General features: G+C 32.8%; 1 pseudogene; it reads right to left on the bottom strand.

Annotated features, from left to right (window-relative positions):
• Positions 1-7532: 7532 nt before the first annotated feature.
• On the bottom strand, positions 7533-8447 carry LOC119533052 (annotated as a pseudogene).
• Positions 8448-8875: the final 428 nt, after the last annotated feature.

Here is an 8875-nt window from a genome sequence, read left to right as displayed (position 1 = left end):
TATTATGCAAACTCAGTCAGAAGGTTTTAAGGATCATGTTTGATTGCTATCCTTTCCATCAAAATCACTTAAATTTGTAGGGAGACTAAAGGAGACAACCTTATGATATTATCAACTAATCATTATCAATAAAGAGAATAAAATGGGTAAATGAGAGTTGATAGATGTATTTATGTTTATTTCTTTCCTCTTGTTGACTCAAATATTGGTCTTTGTCTCTTCATGTCCAAAATAATTTAACAAAAGTTGCAAAACTACACCATGGTGACTGAATTCTTGCTTTCAAGATTTTCTGAAATTCTACTACTGGGAAACACAATAGGGGTATTTGGGCCATAAACAAATCATTTGATTCCACCCAATAAGTGTTATTGGATTTGTAGCACAAAAGTGAGTCTTGGTTCATACTCACAAATTGGATATTTATGTCTTCTTTTAGGAGAATTGCAGAGATCACTAAGGACCCATTCTGGTCCATCAATTTCCCTCTAATCACAAAAGATCTTTAGATATCTTGAGTCAAGAAGGAGAAAAACCAGATTTCATTTACAAATCAATAATTTAGCTATTTATCTTAAATTTACAGGACAGCAATTACAAAATACCACAGAAATAATTGGTTATAAAACAGATATTTTTTGCCTCAAAATATTGGAGTCTAGGAGCACAAAATAGGCAGGGAATGCTTTTTATTATATCTATAACATTCTGGAGGTTACTCAATTGCTGACTCCATCAAATAGTGGTCTCTCTCTTTCAGTCTCCTCCTGTGGTTTCTGTTTCCATGACCCAATGTCCTTTGGTCATAAGGCCACAAGTTATACTGGATTAAGACCCACCTTGTTTCAGTTTTGTCCCATCTTAATAGGATCTTTGAAGATCTCACTTACAAATGTGCTTACTCTCACAGGACCAAGGCTTAGGGATGTATACATCTTTATGGGGCTATATTTCAATTTGCTACTCCACTAAAAGGGAAATTTAGATGACATTCTTCTACCCTAAGTCTTCTTCACTTAAGAATTTTTGTGAAGGTATATAAGTGGGAAAAATCCCACCTACTAGGTGTTATAATTTGATAAGTGAGATAGATGAGGCCAATAAACAACAATAAAAATGTTCCCCCAGTGGGTACAGGAAATTGTACAAAGGCTGACTTCAAATAGCAAAGCTTCAAATTTAATATTGCTAATGTAGGACATGTGCAATCCTAGGGGAAAATGATCTGCTCATATCCAAGCAGAATTTTCTGGGTTCTATAATATTACTAGGAAATAACTTTTATAAATTTAGAAAAATACGGGTAATTTTAAAAATAACACATGTTCAGATTTTTCTGTTGATTTTTTCAACTGAAAATAGACCTGTTCTGTTGCTCTGATTTGAGCATGCTTGGCTCCTGGGGTGGTGAAAATGATACACATACAAACTCTGATCTCATATCCTCTCTTTTGATATGTCTCTATTATAATATTCCAAAGTTTGATTTCCAGTTTCTTAAATGAGCTGGCACAGCTACTGTCTCATGTAAACAATCCTCAACATAAATAGATGAAAACCTTACACCTATAAAAGTTTAAATTCCCGTAACTGGAAACTTGATTTGCAATGGTTTTATTCCAAAGAGTGGTGAGATCTGAATTGATCATGTCAATAGACAGGAATAATCTACATTTCAGATTAGGCAGATGAATAAAAACAAGTAGGAAATGAGAACTGAGAATATCTGCATCAACATAACTGTGTGTTGCAGTCAATTCCTGAAAAGGAGGAATTCTAAACAAATAAATTTTAAAACAATGAGTTGCAAACAAATAAATTTAATATTTTTCAGGAAATAAAAGTGTTATATTTTTAGGCAAATATTTTTTTCACTAAGGCAAAGCACCTGCTTATTAAATAAGAGGTAGCTCAGGAAGATTTGCTCCAATATTTCACCTGAAGATCTTTGTCTCATTATGTCACTCAGTCTTAAGCTATTAGTTGTGAACTTTGCCCAAACCCAAACAGCAACCTATGTTGAAACCATGCCTTAAATTGTTTGATCTCAGCTCCAAAACTTTATAAACATACTCACTAAATATCTCCTTCTGAGTGCATTTCAAGAAGATGTTCTCCTTTGATTCAGGCAATTGAATAATTAACCCTTGTTTGATCATGTTTTTGTCTAGTGGACACTGTGGGATAAGTTAATCTACTGGTTTAATTGGTAATGAAAAATGATAGTAAATCAGTATCCTGTGGTTCATCATTTAGTACAAGGTAATATAATGTTATTTGTAGTGAAATTTGAATTTTTTAAAAACAGACAATGTGACAGTGTTATGATTTTTCTTTCAGTTATGCATATTTGTATGTGTGAGAGAAATATCAAGCATTAGTAATTCTGACACAACAGATAAATATTGTAGGTTACACTTATATGAAATAACTAGAATATGCAAATTCATAGAGACAGTAAAGAATGTACAGATTAACAGGTGTGGGGAATAGGATATGGGGAGTTAATGCCTAATGGGTGTAAGGTCTCCATTTAGGTGATAGAAGGCTTTGGTAATGGGTGGGGTTGATGGCAGGACATCATGGTGAAAGTGATCAATGCCACACAGTTGTATACTTGGTGGTTTGCTGATATGAGAAATGTTATGTTTTATACACACACACATATATACATATATATGTAATTTAAATAAAAGTGAGAGTGACTGTAAACATCTAAGAGGACATAATTGAGACAACTGAAAAATATGAAAAATGATCCATATTTTTATATTTCTTAAACTTGAAAATTGTATTTGATGGTGATATCCATGTGAATACCCTTGCTCTTAGGAAATATGCGTTGATGTATTAATTGGTAAAGGAGCACTATGTATGCAACTTACACTTAAATGTTTAGAAGATTATATAGCTAGCTACTTAGATAGATAGAATGAAATAACAAATACATCAAAATATTAAAATTTGGTAAGTCTGGGTATCTGGGTTGGGAGTACATTAGAGTTCTCTATACTATTTTTACATCCTATTTTCTAAACTTACTTTCAGATAAGTTAGATATTAATTCAAAATAAATGGTTAAGAAATAAACATTTGCTTTCATGCAATTTGGGAAAAAAACTGAAAAAAGTCAAACACTGGAAATTATTACATAAGGGTAAACTAGGCAAATTAGGAATAATGCATAAATATTGGTTCTTTCAATTATCAAATGTATCCTATATTTTTTAGGGACTAGAAAATTAAATGATACATAAAATAACTAAGGAATTAGAAAACACAAACACATATATATATAACATGTATGTTAGGTTACAGAAATAACATTAATAAGTTGAAATACATTGAAAATTGATATTGGAACATAAATTTCATCATATAGCACAGTATATTGTACTATTGAATGTACATTCAATGAACACCCAATGTACACTGAAATTGAAATTCATCAAAAATATATCTCAAATTATTTTTTAATATTATATATATTCTGAAAAAATGTCTTAAAAAACCCCTTAACTGTATTCGAATAAGTTGAAAATAACTTAAAAATATTATTTACATTTCTGTGTGAGAGGCATTTTAATATTTAGTGTTTTTATTGCTGTTGTCTTTTCCTTGAGGGATGATACCAACAAGATTTCAACATTCTTTTCTTTTAGATGTGAAAGGAAGTGGTAAGCCCTTACACCAAACCTCAGTTTATTTCCATCTTCCCATGATCCCAGACACTCACTAAGAAATGTCTCAACACAGCTAAAGCACATCAAAATGTTAATAGGTAGTAGTTAATATTTAATTTCTTGCTAAATTTAGTCATGAAACTTACATTTTATTCTCATGGCCTTTCTAATTTGTAACATATTCTGTACATAGATAATTCATCTGAAAGATGCAGTTAAGCAATAGCTATATCAGGAAATGTATGTAAAAGTGGAGTATTTCTAACTTTTCAGGAATACTAATGAGGTCCTTTTATCTAGTGAGGTCCTGTTATCCAATCAGATATTTTGCTAACAATATAATCAGATGCAATTAAGATATGGTTGAGCCATTGAAATTTTTTTCTGGGTTTTACTGGCACACAATTCCTATTATTACTTGTAAATTTATGCCTTATAGGTAGCGATGTCAGCCAATTTTGAAAAAAGCAAAAACAAACATTAAAAATGAAATAATAGTCATATATAATGCCTTAAATATTCTTAAGGCTTATGATATTTGTTTCTTGTAAATATGACATGATTATCTCAGTCAAAAAGAATAAGACCTTTTCAGTAAAAATATATAGCCTAAAACATTGTAGTTGTTACTGAATCTCAGGAAATACTTTATATTTTTCACTTTTCAAATTGATTAAGGAAAATGGCTCTACATGGATCTGCCTGTAATATTTCTGTTGTAAATTTAGACATATATGGAATGAAGGCTTCCAGCTACTTGAGAAGCATTTTATAAAAATTTTCCAAAATTAGAGGTTTTATACCTTGCGATTTGGTCCCATGATATAAGCATTCAGAAGACATCTCCAATGTAGGCAAGATTTATATACTATCCTGATGTTCTAATATTTTACACATGTTATTTCTTAAATTGCTCTAATATATTCTCATTTCCATACCAGTTGAACCACAAATCACACAAAAGTCTGAGAGATACCTGCTTATAAGTCTTCTGTTTACTTCATTGTGGGAGAAGAAAGGAGGGTACACTGAATTGGAATACTACATTTTAAACTTACCTTACAATGAAAATTATAATGAAATGTGTAGCCTGCATTTCTTTAATTAAGAACAAAGGATTTAATTGTGCTTGCTGCAATGTTGTTTGAAAATAGAATTGCTAGACATTATTTCCTTTCCATTCAAGGTGGCATATGTGTGCTGGTTAATATCTATTACCTAAGTTCCTTATATAAAAATATGTGTGAAGGAGACTGGTTCAGGATTACTCTACAAACATTCTTATATTTGTTGATCCTAATATTGTTGATGTCAGGTGCATTGTTCACAGTTTCCAAAATGCCATTGCAGAGCCACCATCCTCTAGGTCCATGCATCAGATGATTCATATAATGAGATGGAATGACTTGAAAAAACACAATAGAATTCCATAGAATGCCCCCTGAAATGAAGATAGCCTATAGGCCTGGAAATATTCTATGTTGTCTCTCCATGTTTGTTCATCCTATGTAATCCAGAAAAGGAAAACCACCAGAAGCTTAGGAAAACAAAAACATCCTAATCCTCTTACATTTTTATAGAAAATATTAAAACTATTTTATATATCATTTCAATGAGTTGTAACCAGTTAAAGAGAATAAATAAATAATAATATACTTAGAGTGAAACCAGGACTCTAGTTTCTTATATGACCTATCTGATGGTTCTTTCCTAATCAACAGAGAATAGGACTTGTTTTAACACTGGCAAATAAGGAGTGCTATCTATTCATCCTTAGTGATATTTTCATTTATATTTTCCTCATTTTATAACATTTAATGCATTGAAGAACAAAATTTTATTTCCTGATGCTGAGGTTTGTGGCATCCTCATGATTTACATGAACTGGTTTCTTTCTAATTCTGTTTGTAATATCAATATCCCCCAGATAATTTGATTGTGAATGGTTATGAAAATTGTTTTTAATTATTAAGTGTAGTGGGTTGAATAGTGTCCTTGAAAATCATTTTTCAAAATCCTATCCTGCAGTACCTGTGAGTGTTACCACATTTGCAAATAGTGTCCATGTAGGTGCAATTAAGGTAAGGATGAGATCATTCTGGAATATGATGGGACATTAGTCCAGTGAGAATGTCCTTGTAAGTGAAAAAATTAGATGAAAGAGACACAGAGAAAAAACATGTGTAGATAGAGGCAAAAATATGAGGGAAGACAAAAGTCAAGGAAACCAAAGGATTTCCAGCAGCCTCCTGAAGGCAGAAAAGAGGTTGGAATAGATTCTCCCTCACAACCTCCAGGAGGAACTAACAATTCTGTCACCTTGATTTTGGACTTGTGGTCTCCAATAATCTGAGAGAATAAATTTCTATTTTTGAATCCAACAGTTTGAGGTAGGTTGTTATGGTAGATGAAGGAAACAAATACAATGAGGTAAAAGTGTATGCTCCTTTGGAATATAAAAGTTTAGTGATGATTAACTTGTCTAAGACAAGCAAATATTTACACATGTTTTCAGATTATGATGTATATAGAAATGTATGTAATGGAACTAAATACAATTTAAATAAATGTAAGAGTTGACATGGGATAATAATTAGGACAGAAAATGATGGATCATGTTTAAAATATTGTTAGACATTACACTTAATTTAGAAAAAAAAAGGTAAAGAAACATATCTGAGAAGAGACATTAAGAAACAAGCTATTCTTCTGTGAAAATGTCCAGTTCATCATGGAATGGTTAAACTAATTCAAAAATCAGACCAGAGTGGTACATTGTGCTCTCTCTAATCTAATAGCTGGAAATTGCTCATCACACAAATAATGAGACTGAAAATATAGTTTCACTTTCCAATGGTCTGCAAAATATTTCTTTTGGAGTTCATTTTTGTAATTTCCAAATAATTCAATTGTTTAAGAACCATATCATTTATATATTTATTTCACACATTATATTTTATGACACACATTTGTTAGGTATGATAAATAACTTCATTCAATAAAATCAGATAATATAGTGTATAATCCATCTCCATATTTGATTTGCTTTGTTTTCATTTAGTGCATTATAGAACTTGCTAAATATTTGGTGAATCATAACTATATTTAATGATACCCAACAAATATATTTAATAATATATATTTATTAAAATATACAATTACCAAAAATGCTTACACATTTTAAAAAGGTTAAATGGAAAGTGCAATGTGAAAAGCAAAATAATTTTATTGAATTGACTGTCCAGGTATCAAAAGTAATTTTTGAGTAATATATGTAAAATTGTACTTAGATCATCTCTTCTTGACCCCATTGGTTGATGGAGGAATTCTCACTTTAGGATTATAGGTTTACACATGACACCCAACACTGAACAGGTGAGATTGACAGCAGTTTATTAGTCACATGTACTCAGTCTGTGGATTAGGACACAAATACCATGTAGGACTACATAGGGGTGACTGACAATGGAGGATGGAGTGAACAAGGGGCTAAAGGAATTAGACTTTATTGTAACAGAAGCATGGGAAATCCTTCTCTGGGAGGTTGAATGCCTGGATTGGATAATTCTGTGGACTTTCAGTGATGTGAACCTTGCTGTTCAGAGAAAAGCAAGCACTATGACTTGTTATCACAACAAGAAAAATTGTTTCTCTATAGGACCATGTCTGCAGGAGCAGGAAGTAAAAGGCAACTTGCCTTTTAACCTCTCAAAACCTTCCCAGTTTTATCACATGTCAAGTCACCATATAATATTGACAATTGTCAGGTCTCAAACTACAGACAAGGAATATATATTCTGTAAGTTTGCATCTCATTCAGTAACATTGGGATAAACCTGAAATGCATCATTATAAGTTTTCTGAATAAAATTTTCTTAAAATTAATTTTCTCACTGCCTCCTTTACCTGTTTGTTTTTAAAATTGTAGATGATAGGATTCAGGAATGGAGGAAGTATGGTATAAAATGTGGACAGAATCATGTCTCAAATGGTTTCAGTGCTTACTGAAGGCTTTATGTTCACATAGCTGCCAGAGCTGAGGAAGATAGACACCACACAGATATGAGGGACACAGGTTGAAAAGGCCTTTCCTCATTCCCTGCTGCTGGGAAATTTTAGTGCAGTTGAAAATATATGAATATGAGAAATAATTAGGAGAAAGACACCTCCACTAAGCACTATGTCAGAGACAAGATTTACAATCTCATTGATGAAGGTATCAGTGCATGACAGCCTTAACAGAGAGGGGACATCACAGAAGAACTGATGGAGCATGTTGGACTGGCAGAAGGGCAGCTGGAATGTGTTTCCAGTGTGGAATCTTGAGTAGGCCACACCACTCAGTACTGAGACAAATGTCATCTGGACACAGACTGAAGGGTTCATTATCTTAGAGTAATGGAGGTTCTGGCAGATAGCCACATAGCAGTCCCAGGCCATCACAGTGAGGAATGTCAACTCCACATATGCTTGATACATGACCAGGAAGATATATGTTGCACAGCCAGCTGTTGATATGGCCCTGTTAACAGTGAGAGACTTGACTCAGGCATTGGAGACAGTGACAGAAATGTAACATATGTCTAAGATGGACAGATCCCTGAGGAAAAAGTACATGGGTGTGCCAAGGTTCTGCTTGATGTTGGTGGAAGTAACAATGAAAAGTTTCCCTAAGAGGTTGGACAAGTACCTTACTAGGAATAGCATGGCATGTAGAAACCTTAGGTCACACCTCTCAGAAAAACCCTCCATAGGAATGGTCATGAGGTAAGGAATCAAGCTCAAAATGTAGCTTGCCAAAGATCACACAGATAGCAAGGGTAAATCAATGAATAAACTCAGGAAGCTTTATACCAGGATATCACTTTAACCTACTCAGTATTGTGCTTTTGTCTGTGTGTCTTTCAAGAACAAAATGCCTTCCCATATTAATAATTAGGAAACTACAGCTCACAGGGGGAAATGGCTTGTCCCAATCATTAAGGGAAAGAACCAACATAAATTATCAAGGAAAAAAATGGGGAATAAGTATCTCCTGAAATTCCAGAATGACAGTGAAGGAAAGATGACACACCCTGTAAGGATCTATGAAATATAAGAGATTATGTTGATGTGTCCACAGTTTAAGTGTTACATCTGTATTCTATTCTTAAGATGTTAAAAAAACAAAACAAAGCTTATAAATTAGCTGG

Source organism: Choloepus didactylus, chromosome 4, assembly GCF_015220235.1.
Source record: "Choloepus didactylus isolate mChoDid1 chromosome 4, mChoDid1.pri, whole genome shotgun sequence".
Classification (NCBI taxonomy): Eukaryota; Metazoa; Chordata; class Mammalia; order Pilosa; family Megalonychidae; genus Choloepus; species Choloepus didactylus.
This window is presented reverse-complemented; position numbering and strand designations above follow the sequence as displayed.